This window comes from Leptonychotes weddellii, chromosome 3, assembly GCF_054177405.1.
Source record: "Leptonychotes weddellii isolate Sample4059 chromosome 3, ASM5417740v2, whole genome shotgun sequence".
Classification (NCBI taxonomy): domain Eukaryota; kingdom Metazoa; phylum Chordata; class Mammalia; order Carnivora; family Phocidae; genus Leptonychotes; species Leptonychotes weddellii.
In genome coordinates, this window is record NC_138371.1 from 69,003,616 (window position 1) to 69,020,385 (window position 16,770).

The window sequence follows — 16,770 nt, forward strand, 5'->3', positions numbered from 1 at the left end:
TAGAAGTGTCTTCTAAATGAACAATCATTTTAGATGCTTATGGTGCCGTACAAAGATTATTAAACAACTTCTTGACTATTCATTTGTAAAATCAGTAATATTTTTATAATTATTTGATTGCAATGAACTAGTACAAGCCTGTAAATCAGATTATCATATTTTATTTGTTTGTTGTTTCATTTCTACAGTACTCAAATATTGTTATATATACTAAATGAATTCATGAATACATTCAACACCAATTAATATGTCTGCATATTCAGGTAACATATTTTATAATATTTTACATTCTGATGAAATCAAGCTGTCTCAAAATGAATTCTTTTGGGGCGCCTGGGTGGCTCAGTCGTTAAGCATCTGCCTTCTGCTCAGGTCATGGTCCCAGGGCCCTGGGATCGAGCCCCGCATTGGGCTCCTTGCTCAGCAAGAAGCCTGCTTCTCCCTTTCCCACTCCCCCTGCTTGTGTTCCTTCTCTCGCTGTGTCTCTCTCTGTCAAATAAATAAAATCTTTAAAAAAAAAAAATGAATTCTTTTGTAATTTGATTACATTTTTCCAGCCTCAGGGATTTAATTATGATCAATCTTGAAATGTATGGTCTTCTTTAGAGATCAATACTAATATTCCTATTTGTAAGATTCTAATCACTGAATACATAGTTATTGTTATATTGCAGTGTTTTTGTTGACGTTATCATTAGTTGTTGAGAAGGAAATTCTTACCAAGATGCTCTGTAATCTTAATGGTCAAGTCTTGATGATCTGAGGTAATGAGAAGAATCCTTCAGTCCATGATGAATTCAAAGGTCTCATTTTAATCCATTTCATACTCTCATGATTTTAAAAAGGATCATATAGTACAAGCATTTGTTGATTTAAATCTCCCACACGGTCTATTCCTCACAAGCCTTCTGGTGTTAATAAGCAGTAAAAGGACTATAAAGTGGGCAATGAAAAGATGAGATAAATAAAGAAAATGGATTATCCCAAATTATATAATTGAAAGTTGACAGATATTCCCAAAGCCATAACAACAATATCTTCCTTTTCAGAAAAAGAAACACTGCCTGCTTCCGCAAGCAATTTGAGATGCATTTAATTTGATTAGAAATACAGAGGGGATTTTATAAAATCGTATGTTTAAGTTCAAAGGGGTTTTTCAGATGATCTGCGCCCATCGCCTCAGCACAGAGATGAAAACATTGAGACCGCAGGTGACTTGGTGGCCCTATTATAATCCAGGCTATTCGGGGTCACTTAGTGGATGGCTCCTCCCCTGGGTTTAGGAACCCTTCTCTTACACATCTTTGTCATGCTTCTTCCCTCACACCTTGTGATTTTTCTTTGCTCTTTGAGGCCCTCTCTTCATTCTCTCCACCAAATATATTAATGTCACACGTCGTATTAAATTTTATAGTTTTATAATCCTGTTTTTTATATAGTACTTGTCTTAATATTACATGTTGTAAATATTACAGCTAAGAGTGGAAAAGAAAAGCCATGAAATATATAAAATATTGAGCCCATGCATAGTTTTGTTATTGACGTTAAATACGCCCAATCGACACAAACAGACTTACGTGTACTTACAGAAAGAAATTTATATGTGAAGCCCCTTCAGTTATGACTGATTAGACAATTTATGAATAATTTATGACTTGTTCATTTATACACACTAGGAAATGATTGCTTTACTTAAATATTGTCACTTATGTACTATTCTTTCAACTAAAGTGAAAACAATATAATCCTAAAATAAAGAAACAATGGAAATTGGAATATGGCTAGATATGTGAAGTATCTTAGGCTCATAACTTGAAAAGTAGACTTAGAGGGCGCCTGGGTGGCTCAGTCGTTAAGCGTCTGCCTTCGGCTCAGGTCATGATCCAAGAGTCCTGGGATCGAGTCCCACATCGGGCTCCCTGCTCGGCGGGAAGCCTGCTTCTCCCTCCCCCACTCCCCCAGCTTATGTTCCCTCTCTCGCTGTGTCTCTCTGTCAAATAAATAAATAAAATCTTAAAAAAAAAAAAAAGAAAAGTAGACTTAGAAATAATCTACTACAATGTTCAAGGTAAGGATTTCTATTTCAGCATTTATTGAGCTTCTGAGTGAACACTCCTGAACAATTCTCTCTTAGTAGGTGACTTCTACCATGTTTAAATCAAAATCTGACTCTATCTCTCAATTATATAATCTTCATTAATTCTAGATTTTCTGTTGGATGGGGACATACAATTTAATGATAATAATCCTCTTCTTCCGTTTGCTCTACCATGCTTGTTTTTCCACACATAAACATTTTCCATTTCTCTAACTTTTCAACTCTTTTCCGATAACCTAATATCCCAAAGCATCATCATTCTGTTTATGTTTTTGCATGCACTTCATTTTTATTTTTTTAAGGTTTTAAAAATTTATTTTTAAAGTTAACATGTGCATAAAATGAAACTGAAAAACACAAGAAGCAAAGAACAAAGTCATCCATAATCACAAGCAGTTTATAGTTTGACTTCTATGTCCCATGTGTGTATCTACACAAGTAAGCATTTTAATGTAATTAAGATCATACAGTTATGTATCATGCTTTGCACTTCATTTTTAAAATATAATTCTTAAATTGCCAAACCCTAAAGTAAACATAATGTATCAGATGCATTCTCATGAAGAAAGAGTAGTGTAAGAACATTGCTGTCTGTTTCTGGACATATATTTTTTTAAGATTTTATTTTATTTATTTGACAGAGAGAAAGAGTGAGCACAAGCAAGGGGAGTGGCAGGCAGAGGGAGAGGGAAAAGCAGGCTCCCATCAAAGCAGGGAGCCCAACTCGGGACTCGATCCCAGGACCAGGGGATCCTGGGAGCCGAAGGCAGATGCTTAACCAACTGAGGCACCCAGATGCTCCTGTTTCTGAACATATTTTTAACAAGACGACATAACATAGGATTAGTTCTTTTAAGAAACACATGACTTTATTGTTTAATGTTCTTTTTACAGTCAGAAAGTCATCTCCCAGTGCTGTACTTAAATGATGTATTTATTTGCTAATCAGAAAACAGAATAATACATTTATCCCTCACAAAATACCTTTCTAGATATTAATGAAATAATAAAATTATGATTTTTTTGCTAAGTGAATTTGTAAGCCAGTAGGGGGCACACAGGAAACATCTAGCACACACTAGATAGTAAAATATTTACTGAATAATTGAATAAACTAATTTTAATGCAAAAAAGAATTAAGTATCCTCATGGAGATATAAACAAAGTGTTACAGCAGAAAAAGGGAAAGAAAATTTTATTTAACCCAAGACTTCAAGAAAGGTTTCATTGTGTAAGAAATTTTAAGTTTTCAAAGATGAAAAAAAATGTTGAAATACTTACTGTATTACATTATAATTTTTGGTTTATTTGTCTATGTTTCTCATGTGACTGTGTTTCTTTTATGGTAGTGACCCATCTTAATACTTAACGTCCTTAATACCAAATATAGAGCCTGGAATAGTTTAGACACTCACCACATTCTTGAATGGATGAGTAAATTACAGAGAATATTGGAAAATAATATAAGATTGAAAAAATATATAAGTAAAGTGACACAGTGGGTTCTCTTTCCATGGTAACTGTAATAGAGTTTTCATGGAGAGATTTGTTAAAAAAGACAGTAGAAAGGGCACTTAATGTCACATAATAGCTGTTGTGGTTGCCATGGTAAGGATGTTAATGTGTGGAGCCGTGACACTATCTGAAAGACAGGTGGTATAAGATTGGCATGGTTTTCTAGGAAAGAAACACTAATCATTAATAGGAAGGCACTGAAAAGGTTCTGTTTGAGTAGGCTGGCGAGATCAGCAACTATTAGAATAACCCAAGACAGAGTGAGAGGTGTCAAAATTAAGGCGCTGTCAGAAGAAAGTTTTTTAAAATTGGTTACATACAATTCACATCATAGAGACACATATTACAGACTCCCTTGCTAACTTTTTAGTTGAGGTATTAAGAAAAAAAGAATCCAGAAACCTCGCTGTGCATCTGAGAAGATTGAGATGACTTTAAAGGAAATGGTTCTCTAACCTGTTCTGCTTACCCACTACTCATTCTCCATCTTTCTTGCCATTGTTCACTCTTATTTATCCTTCAGATTTTTCTAGGTTCCTACTCCCTCTGTGCATCCAAACTAGCCTTCACTTATGCTAGTATTTAGCTTATTTTTTAAATTATTTTTTAAGTTTCATTCTTTCCTAAGATGATTCCATCTCGAAGGCAGGGGTGATTTCTGGCTTATTCAATGTTGTGTCCCAATGTTTAGGTGTATGAAATGTAATAAATCTTTTCTAAATAATTCTTTGATTACACACATATGGAATCAAAGTTAAGCTATTTTATCTCCTGGATTTGTGGTCATCAATTTATTTATAAATTCATTTAGGCAAACATTTATTTATTCATTTATTTAAACACATTTTACATTTCTGTGAAATGTCCTAGATGATAAGCACAGATAAAATATAAGATAGCCATATTCTTGATAGAATTGTTTGCTTGATGTTTCTTGATATTAATTTTTGTCTTGCAAAAATAACCAGAGGAAAAAGCTATTGAACCTTTATTCTGTTATCAATAACTTTCTTAGATTTCTTTTTTCAAATCCAGGGCTCATGTATTGTTCTCTTTCCTCTGAACTATTCATCGTTATCCAAAATCCATAAATGGCACAAGAATTTAAATAAATAAAATACATTATATAGAATCTATTTTTAAAATATAATAGTATCAAATAGACTGATGATTTCTTTCTTTAATGGTTATAAAGTATATTTTTGAAATTATCATATATATATATATAAAAGGAAATATTTTCTGTAGAATTTTATTCTCAAGAAAATGTGTCTTTCAATAGACTGGAGGAAGAATAATAAGCAAATTTTTTGCTTGTGCTTTAGGTATCCTATCCAAAAAGACATAAACAAGACTCATATCAAGGAGCTTTGTTCCTATCTTTTCATCTGTGAGTTTCATTGTTTCAGGTCATATGTTTAAGTGTTTAATCTATTTCAAGTTAATTTTTCTGAGTGATGTAGATAGGGGTCCAGTTTTATTCTTTTACATATCAATATCCAGTTATCCAAGCACCATTTATTGAAGAGACCAACTGTTTAAGCCCTGAGGATGGGTATGGGGCGGCTGTGCCACGGGCTGTGAAGAGTTGTATAGGACTGCTGGCTCGGTTCTATACCTAACTGAGGATGTAGGGTGGGTTCCACACTTCCCTGAATAGCCTGGTTAGGCTTAATAGATGGTTGAGACTGGGTTTTATATTTAATAGTTAATGAGGTTATGAAATAGCTTCCCTGCCCTGGCAGGGAAAAATTTAAGCAAAATTTTCATCATTTATTTGTTTTCTCTTTTGTATTAGAAAACAGTCAAAATATCTGGCTGCTACTTTAACAGTTTACTGAGTGATCATGAGACAGTGATGTCACCAAGATGGTGACAGAAGTTCCTAACTTCACTCCCCCTTACAAGAAAAACAACTAAGATCTATACAAGAACAAGACACCGCTGAGAGAATCAGGGGTGAGGCGGAAGCAAATTTCTGCACCTCAGAGACCAAGACAGACTGAATTAGAAGGATAAGTGAAGGGGCTACATGGGGATGACATTGCCCCTTCCCCAGGAGAGTGTGCCATCATGTGGAAAGGTCTCTCCTGAGCCTCCAGTTCCTCAAGTGGGAAAAAAGAGCCCACAGGGCAAAAACATGCCCCGGGATCCTTGATGCTGTGGGTCATTTTGTAGGGGCCACTACTCTGACCTCATACCACAGAGATTGCAGAGGAATCTGAGGGGCTCAACCACTGGGAATCTGACTGTGATGGTGAAAGGGAAGGGTGCTTACAACAACCAGCACACAGATCTTGGCAGCATGAGTTCACACCTGCAGTGCCTAAGCAGTAAGCCCAACCAGTGGTTTTACTCATCTGCAGAACTGAGGGGCACACCCTGAGTAGGGTACTTAGTCGGGTACAAACCTGAATGCTTTGGGGTTTTGCAAATGAAGAGTTTTGCTGGGCCTAGAACCCAGTTTGCTCATGTCCAGGTAAGGTGCTGAGTCACAGTCCCACCTGCTGTGGAGAGTGCCTTCCAGTCACATCTGACCTGTAGGGCCTGTGACAACTCCTGGAAGGTGTGAATCCAGTGGTGCTAGAGCCAACAGAAGTGCAGACAAAGCCGATTGCCCCCAGAGCATGCAGTCTTCCCATGCTACGTAAGGCAAGGGGATGCATTCATACACTAGTCTGAGGGTAGCTCCTGGACCTTTCCAACTAGAGAGACCAGGAAAGTGAGTGTAGCCTGGAGTAGTCCCTCTCCCTCCCATCCAGGAAAGGTAGCTGAGACTTTGCCACTCCCCACCCCCCGCCCCCAATGTGAGAGTATCTTTCAGCCTCATTTGACCGAGGGGTGGTGAAAACAACTTGAAATGGATTAGACTTAAATGAGTGACATGAAACAATGAAACTTACAGATGAAAACATAGGAACAAAGTCCCTTGATATAAATCTTACTAATGATATTTTTGAATAGGATACCTAAAGCACAAGCAACAAAATAAAAAATAAGCAAGTGGGACTACATCAAACTAAAAAGTTTCTGCACAGCAAAAACAAAACAAAACAAAACAAAACAAAACTATCTACAAAGCAAAAAGACAACCTACAGAATGAGAAAACATATTTGTAAGCCATATATCTGATAAGGAGTTAATATCCAAAACATAAATTACTCATACAACTCAATAGCAAAAACACAAATAACCCAATTTAAAATGTGCAAATGACCTGAGTAGATATTTCTCCAAAGAAGATATATGAAAGTCCAACAGGTACATGAAAAGATGCTCAACATCACTAGTCATTAAGAAAACACAAATTAAAACCACAATGAAATAACACCTTATACATTTTAGAATAGCCATCATCAGAAAGACAAGAGATAACAAATGCTGGCCTGGACATGGAGAAAAAGGAGTCCTGGTGCACTGTTGGTGGGAATATAAATTGGTGCAGACACTATGGAAAACAGTATAGAGGATCCTCAAAATATTAAAAATAGAACTACCATAATGATCCAGTAATTCCACTTCTGGGAATATACCCAAAGGAAATGAAAACACTAACTCAAAAAGATATGTGCACCCCCCTGTTCATTAGCAGCATTATTTACAATAGCCAAGACATTGAAATTGTGTAAATGGCCATCAGTGGATGAATGAATAAAGAAGTTGTAGTATACATACTCAATAAAGAACTATTCAACCACAAAAAAAATGAAGAAATTCTGCCATTTTCAGCAACATGGATGAATCTTGAAGGCATAATGCCAAGTGAACTAAGTCAGAAAGAGGAAGATACATATTGTATGATATCAATTATATGAGGAATCTCAAAAAATGTTGCCTTAATTTATAAAGAAAGAGATCAAATTGTGGTCACCAGAGACAGAGGATGAGGAAGGGTAATTGATGGAAGATTCTCAAAAGATACACATTTCCAGTTATGCAATAAATAAGTACTAGGGATGTAATGTACAATATGATGACTATAGCTAACACTACTGTATGATATATGAGAAAGTTATAAAAAGAGTAAATCCTGAGTTCTCATCACGAGGAGGATTTATTTCTTTTCTTCTTTTTCGTCTTTTTTTTAATTGTATATGTAAGAACATGGATATTAGCTGGACCTGTTGTAGTAATCATTTCACAGTATCACACCATCATGCTATATGCCCTAAACTTATACAGTGCTGTATGTCAATTATTTCTCAATAAAACTGAGAAAAAGAGATCATGAGGCAAAGCAACCTAGATATTCATTAGTTCATGTTAAAATTAGTGAAGTGATTGTTTCAATGTGTAATTACAATCAAAGGAAAGTCTATCATAGGTTTTGGCACAAAATGTGAGGTTAGCATGTTATTACGCATATAATAGATATTTGATAAATATTACGTGTTGAATAACTCTAGTGACAAACTCCTGACTATTTGGGCCAAATTTGTTAATGTCAAGTAAATATAATTTTATAATAGCCTCTGCACATATGTTAAAAATAAAAGCTTGGAATATGGAATTCTTCAGTCTCTTATATATGAAAATTATGAATGGCAGTGTGTATTTCAGATGTATTTATTAAAATAACAATTATAATCTTTCTATAAAAATAGATATAGAAAGCATATACTCAAGGGCCCACTTTATCTCAATGTATGTTTAAATAAAAGGATCACATTATATCTATTATTAAGAAGCTTGCTGTTTTTTTACTTAATAAAGTGGCTTGGAGAACTTTCCATATCTGTACATCAAGATATGGGCTATGGGCTATCATAATTTATTGAACACATTTTTTTGTTTCCATATTTTTCATTATAATCCATGCTGTTGTTAATATTTCTTTCTCTCACTTTGTGAACACATGCTTATGCACGCACAAAAAGAGAAAGAGGTAGAGAGAGGGAAAGAGAAACAAAGAGAGAGACAGAGAAAGAACTAGAAGTTAAATTGCCAGAACTAAATTTACACATTTTTTTTTTTGCACAGACAATTCTGATTCCTTCCCAAAAAGGGTGGGATGCTTCACATTCCCACCAAAAATGTGTGAGGATATATACTTCATCATACCATTATTAACAATGGATAATATTAATATTTTTACACTTATAACTATGTTCAGCAGAATGTTTTCTTTTAATTATATTTTCTAATAGCAATTTTGCTAATAAATGGAATAATTATAAATTTATTATATCAAGCCATGTTAATTCATATTAGTTTAAATATATTTTGAGGGTATTTTGTGTTTTTACACAATTATTACTATTATTACTATTACATTATTTTAGTATGAGGCTTAAGAAAATTAATTTTTAGTCTGGTAAATCAGGATTTGGTTCGCATGTTTAATAGTGACTTTTTGTTTTTATTTTTTTAAAGATTTTATTTATTTAAGAGAGAGAGTGAGAGAGAGCACAAGCAGGGGGAGGGGCAGAGGGAGAGGGAGAAGAAGGCTTCCCGCTGAGCAGGGAGCCCGATGTGGGACTCGGTCCCCGGACCCTGGGATCATGACCTGAGCCAAAGGGAGACGCTTAACCGACTGAGCCACCCAGGTGCCCCTAATAGTGATTTTTTAATCTTAGGTAAATTCTTTATTCTTTCTTTAAGACATTTATAAAAAGTCTTGGCTTTAACTTTGACTACCAATTCTATTTCTTCTGTAGTTATTAGTCTAGTTAAGTTTCTGCCTTTTTTTTTGGTCAGTTTTGGTTCTTTACATATTTCTAGGAATTAACCTGCTATATCTGATTTTAAAATGTATTTTTATAAAGTTAAATTATGATCACTAATTTTTATCTATCATCTATCATCAATTTATTTATCTTCCTGATAATTTATATTTCTACTAAATTTTATTATCTTTGATAGCTTTGTCTTTGACTTCTGAATTAGACAGCAGTTTAAATTTTATTTTTAGTGTTAATTATATATGAATTTATAAGTGAACATACTTTTAAGACTATGCTTTTGTTTTATTTTGGATTTATTGCATTCAGGTTAAATAATGTGGGTATGCAGGATTCTAAAGTTTTTTTTAAGATTTTTTATTTATTTATTTGACAGAGAGAGACACAGTGAGAGAGGGAACACAAGCAGGGGGAGTGGGAGAGGGAGAAGCAGGCTTCCTGCAGAGCAGGGAGCCCGATGTGAGACTCGATTCCGGGACCCTGGGATCATGACCTAAGCCAAAGGCAGAAGCTTAATGACTGAGCCCCTCACGTGCCCCAGGATTCTAAAGTTTTTTAAACTAATTGGGATTTCTTATGTTTCCTAATATAGAAAGTTTGAAAATGATGCTTCAATGGGGTATTTATTAATCATATGCTATTTTTCTCTTTTTTTTTAAAGATTTAATTATTTTTTATTTTTTTAATTTTTTTTTTAAAGATTTTATTTATTTATTTGACAGGGAGAGACACAGCGAGAGAGGGAACACAAGCAGGGGGAGTGGGAGAGGGAGAAGCAGACTTCCCGCAGAGCAGGGAGCCCGATGCGGGGCTCGATTCCAGGACCCTGGGACCATGACCTGAGCTGAAGGCAGACGCTTAACGACTGAGCCACCCAGGCGCCACCAAGATTTAATTATTTTTTAGAGAGAGGGAGAGAGAGAGAGAGGAGAGAGAGAGAGCCCAGGGGAGGGGCAGAGGGAGAGGAAGAGAATCTTGATCAAGCTGACTCTGCACTGAGCACAGAGCCCCACGCGGGGCTGGATTTCACGACCCTGATATCATGACCTGATCTAAAACCAAGAGTTGGATGCTTAACTGACTGATGCTTAACCCAGGCACCCCATATGCTATTATCTTTTACTCATTTATTGAATACATGACTTGTCATTCCGTGAGAGAGACTTACTGAAACTTACTAGGATAAATACAAATTTAAAAATTTTGTCTTGTGTCCAATATTTTTATGCTTTACACATTTCATAACTATACTACTTAAAAAAATCTATTATCTATCTATCTATCTATCTATCTATCTATCTATCTATCCTTTCATTATTGTTCTGTCTCCTGGGTGGATTTCAACTTTCATTATTGTAAAGTATTACTCTTGTTTCCGTTTAAAATATTATGTCTTAATTTTTTTTAAAGATTTTATTTATTTATTTGACACATAGAGAGAACATAAGCAGGGGGAACAACCAAGGGAGAGGGAAAAGTAGGCTCTCTGCTGAGCAAGGAGCCTGTGTGGGGCTCAATGCCAGGACCCAGGGATCATGACCTGAGCCAGAGGCAGACCTACTGAGCCACCCAGGCGCCCCAGGAGGATATGTTTAAAATAATTTCCTCTCAGGCTGTCATTGTCTTTTAGTGGAGAGAAAGAAAGAAAAGAAAGAAAGAAGAAAGAAAGAAAGAAAGAAAGAAAGAAAGAAAGAAAGAAAGAAAGAAAGAAAGAAAGAAAGAAAAGGAAGGAAGGAAAGAAAGAGAAAGAAAGAAAGAAAAGAAAGAAAGAAGGAAAGAAAGAAAGAAAAGGAAGGAAGGAAAGAAAGAAAGAAAGAAAAGAAAGAAAGAAAGAAAGAAAGAAAGAAAGAAAGAAAGAAAGAAAGAAAGAAAGGAAAGACAAATCACATACACAAAAACACCTATGCCAAGGATTTTCTGTTGTTGTTGTTTTTTCCTATTTATGTTTGGAGTTTTGAAAGTTGAGGATATGTCTAAATTTATTTCATTAAAATATATTAAGTGGTTTTTTGCATTTTTTTTCTACTTAGAGCCCTGCTGGTCCTTTCAATTTTAAGAAGAGTGTATTTCCACAACTCTGAGAAATTTATACATCCATGTCTCAATTTTTCTCTGTTCATTCTTTCTGTACTTTTTAAATTTACTTCTCTTAGAGGAATCTTAGAACATATGGTTCTTTTCATTTTGTCTATGTTTTCTCTAATATATTCTACCACTTTGCCCTTGCCACAGCATTTAGGTAGAAATTTTCAATTAGACCTTCCAGTTTACTAAGTCAATGTTCAGTTGTGTTTATTTTATTTCTTTGAAAGTATGTTCTTTTAACTTTTTAAAATACTCTTTCTTTGTGTTAGCTGCACATTTATATTGAAGATATTGAATATTCAATTCTTACTATAGCTAAACACTCTGCCTGATTATGAAGAAGGGAGAGTGAGCAGTTAATTGTCTTCTAGCCATGACAATTCTGTGTCCTGCTCAGGTTCAAGAGTTTGGGGGCTCCTCTGCTTTCTCCCTGCAGCCAGAGCCTGCCATGGCAGAGGTCTTGCCTCTGGGAGAGTCACTGCTTCTGCATGGGGGCCTGAGTCAGAAGTGTTTCTTCTGTTTTTGTTTCTGCCTCAGAGGTCATTGTGGTGGTCCGGAGTTACATCATCTCCTGAAAATCTCCAGTCTTGGTTATTGCAGTCGTTGCTCTGCCTTAGCAGATAGTTCACTGTGTTTAGAAAATGAGGGAGATTGAGAGTGAAGACTGCAACCCATGGTGCCAACTTCTCAGAATAAAGATCTTCAAAATGTTAAAGAATGTCCGTGGAGATCCCCTCTTGCTTTTGATTACTCACCATCATTTGAGATTGTCTCAGAATCTTCCACAACGTGGCTTTGCTTGCCATTTCCTCTGCTCTTCCTGTTGATGAATTGTACCCCATCTAACTCCTATTTTCCAAGAATTTCTTTTTTTTAAGATTTTATTTTATTTATTTGACACAGAGAGAGGAAGAGAGCAAGAGCACACAAGCAGGGGGAGCAGCAGAGGAAGAGAGAGAAGTGTACTCTGCTGAGCAGGGAGCCCGATGTGGGGCTCGAACTCAGGACCCTGGGATGATAACCTGAGCCAAAGGCAGACGCTCAACCAACTGAGCCACCCAGGCGCCCCAAGAATTTTTTGATATATAGGATCTACTGCTTGCTTATTGTCTGATTTTCCATCATGATTATGAGTTTACTCTTTAAAAATGTGTAGAATCTATTATATCATTTCAAGGACTTTTTGGGTAAAAATCAGGAGAGAGGGGGCAATTATGCTGTTGGCTTGTATGCATCCCCAGTCAATAATACTTTTCTTAATCCTTTTGCATGTTGTCTTCAGTATCTTTGTGTTTATTTTGATATATTTGTTTATATTTATTTATATAAATTAATTTATATAAACTGAAGCCAGTTTTAGTGCCAGATTTTTACTGTGCACTGTGGTAGAGACTCTGCATGAAGAACTTTGATATACAATAATAGTACAATGTCATATAATAACTTTAGGTCCAAATGGAACTGAATTTGAGTTCTAGTATTGACAGCTACTAGTTGTGTTTCCTTGAAATATTTGTTTGTTGTTCCTAAACCTCTGTGGCTACCAATGCCCAGTCATCATCAACATCATCCATTGTGAGTATTAAATGGGATAATGCATGCAAAGCATTTAGAACACTGACACCAGTAAACACTCAATAAATTCTAGTTCATTATTATTAATATTAACAATATTAATATAGTAACTTAAACACTTTTTACATTCTCAGTTTAAAAGTATTTTAGGTCAGGGCGCCTGGGTGGCTCAGTTGGTTAAGCGACTGCCTTCGGCTCAGGTCATGATTCTGGAGTCGCGGGATCGAGTCCCGCATCGGGCTCCCTGCTCGGCAGGGAGTCTGTTTCTCTCTCTGACCCTCCTCCCGCTCATGCTCTCTGTCTCTCATTCTCTCTCTTTCAAATAAATAAATAAAATCTTTAAAAAAAAAAAGTATTTTAGGTCATGAGATTGATGACTATAAATTTTTCCAAACCATAACAAAATCTGATTAAAATGAAATATTATGAGTTTTTAGTGGGCTAGGTCTAAACTCTCCTTTGTTTCTTGACAACAACTCCATGCAACATGAGAAATTACCAAATGACTTTTGGTAATTGTATTTAATTTATTTATGTTTTAACTTAAAGCAGGCTCCATGCCCAACGTGGGGTTCAAACTCACAACCCTGAGATTGAGTCACATGCTCTGCTGACTAAACCAGCCAGGTGCCTCTACCCCTGGTAATTTTAGTATTTAATGCTGCAACTAGGACACGTAGAATGTTTGTCAGGACATTCCAGAAGTTTCTGAACACAGGTGTCCAGACTGAGCAGGATGTCATAAAGACCTCATAGAAACCGAATTGGAAAAATAAGAAATCAGAAGTCCCACTGTGAATATATCGTATATAAAAATAATAAAACTGTTACTTTGAAAAAATTCTTTTCAAAATTTAAGACCATAATTTCTCCTACTCTTGAGGATTATGCTGAAGAAAGATGATGGATGAATATTATAGATACAAATATAGATGTGGATGTAGATAGATACAGGCCTATCTCAGAGATATTGCGAGTTTAGTTCCAGACCACTGCAATAAAGTGAATGTCACAATAAAACTAGTCAAATGAATATTTGGTTTTCCAGTGCATTTACAAGTTACGTTTATGCTATACAGTAGTCTATTAAGTGTGCAGTATCATTATGTCTAAAAATATAATGCAAATACCTTAATGAAAAAATAACTTTGTTGCTAAAAAATCTTAATCATCATCTGAGCTTATAGCAAGTCATAATCATTGATCACAGATCACTATAACTAATATAATAATAATGAAAAAGTTTGAAATACTGTAAGAATTACCAAAATGTGACAGAGAGACATGAAGTGAGCAAATGCTGTTGGAAAAATGGTGCTGATAGACTTGTTCGATGTGGAGTTGCCATAACCTTCAATTTGAAAAAAAGAAGAAGAAGAAGAAAAGAAAAGAAAAACAATATTGTAAAGCACAATAAAGCAAAGTGTAATAAAATGAGGTATGCTTATATAGATTTATAGATGTCAATGTGGAAATAAAGACCTAGATATAGATACAGATAAATTTTCAAATGGACAATTAGTATGTCCTAGAATTTTTCATGGTTGTATATAAACTTAAGTTCTTCTCTGAAAAACATATGAGAATGATAGGATAGCTAATGTTTCTAGATTTTAATCTTTTTTGTACTAGACCAACTACCTGATGCCAGGGCTTCTGTTGTTTTATCTACAAGTCAGGCATGGTGCTATTTTATAGAGATGTAAAATGAAATGAATGAAAGTTCTCAAAGCATCACACACTTTTAAAGTTGAATTTTCCTGTCTCCTTCTCAAATTTTCCCATGAAGTTGAACACCTTGATGTTGACTTTACCTCCATACGGCTCCAGGTCTTCCTCTGGCCCCCATTCAGCCTCCAACCTACTTGCTCAGTCTCTGTCTTCATGTCTTACTTAGCATCCTGCAGTAGACTCAAAAATGATCCTTGGTCTTTGTTCTCATCCTCCACCCCACCCCTAATTACCACAAGGGTTATTTTTCTAAAACAGAGATGGTAATTTAAATTAGGTATAATGTATCTCTAATCCACCTTGTAGTTTGATCTCTCACCCCTCATGCCATGGCCACTCCATGCTAGCTGCACTGGATTGCAATCCATTATGTGAATGCCCCATGTTGTTTCACCACTTCTGCTTCTTTTATGCCATTTCTTCTGCCTGATATTATCTTCTTTTGTCCTTCCTAGTTTGACAAAATCCTATCAATCCGTAAATTTTTGTCCATATAGCCCCTCATATCGTATTCTTTTACTCTTAGTTTGCATCACGTATTTGCACACAGGGTTACATTCCATTGCATTGACTCTATCCTATCTGTTAGGTGGCACATTTGTACTTTGAGGGCAGAGGTTTCATATTCTCAATTTTGAATTCCAAGTACTTAGTACAATATGTAGTTTAACATGTGATTATTTAAATTATTTGAATTGCACAGTCCTATAGATCAGATAATTCCTTATTTCATTAATTGTATTAGTAAGCATATTCTGTTTGGTTGCAGGATTCATGATTTATTTTCTGCATATTATGCTTGGGGTTCGTTTGGTTGCATTGGTCTTAGATCTGCACTAATATATTTAGCATTATTGCAAATTTAGGAAAAATATAAACCACATTCACATTTAACACTAGCATTCTTCATATCTCACTGCCACTTTTGTCCTTTTCTTATACGGTGCTTTGGTTATAAAATAAAGTGTGAATAATAACATTCGAGAAGTAATATTCTGGTGCTTTATTAAGAAAGAGTGCTAAGCTGGTGAAAATAGGAAGGCTCTTATTTGTAGCTGCTTTCTTTCACAATGCAATTATCTAACATCAATCACTTGGCTAATAGGAAGGTAACTTTCAGTCATTAACTTTCTTTCAAAGGATATGACTTTATAAGAACTGCAAAGACAGAAATAAGAAGCCTACTTAGCTGTTGTAGAGCAAGGACAGACAAATCTATACTGCAGAAATTCAGAAAGTATGTTAATTTCTTCCTCAGATTCACGCAGCCTATCATTCTTAGCAAGAGTTCTTTTGAAGGACAGCAAGATACTGCTATAAAGTTACATAATAATCTTCCGAGGTGATTGTGTTATGCTCCTTTATTTATTTCTACATTTTTACCTCCAAAGTGGAAAAAATAGAGGTTCTAAAACAAGATTTCTTTTATGGCAGAAGGAAATGATGAGAGACAAAACATATGTTTGCGTAGCTCTGTGAATAGCAAGCAGCAGAATTTCACTACCAATCATGGGGTTATCATAAATTGAATCTGCTAAATTCAGGCATTAAACTTGACACATGTGAAGATGTACACAGTAAGCTTATGCCTCTTCACCATGCTGTAAGAAGACTAAATTCACATAGCCTGTTTTGTGCCTGTCTCAGCCTTACGGGTAACCAATGTTGTGGCTTGACTAGTTCTTATTTTAACTGCAAGACCTCCTCAGCAATAGCCATCAGCTTGGGGGGAGAAAAGATAGTTTTATTACTTACAAGTAAGTCCTGGAAATTACATGGCATGCCTAGAGCCACACCGCCAGGTTATATAGAGAGAGTGCATGGGATTTGGGCTTTATTGGGACTGAGGGTGGGGCTTAAGTTTTCTAAAGGTTCACAATTGGTGAATTTAAAATACAAGATCGGGGCGCCTGGGTGGCTCAGTCGTTAAGCGTCTGCCTTCGGCTCAGGTCATGATCCCAGGGTCCTGGGATTGAGCCTCACATCGAGCCTCACATCGGGCTCCCTGCTATGCGGGAAGCCTGCTTCTCCCTCTCTCACTCCCCCTGCTTGTGTTCCCTCCCTCACTGTGTCTCTCTCTCTGT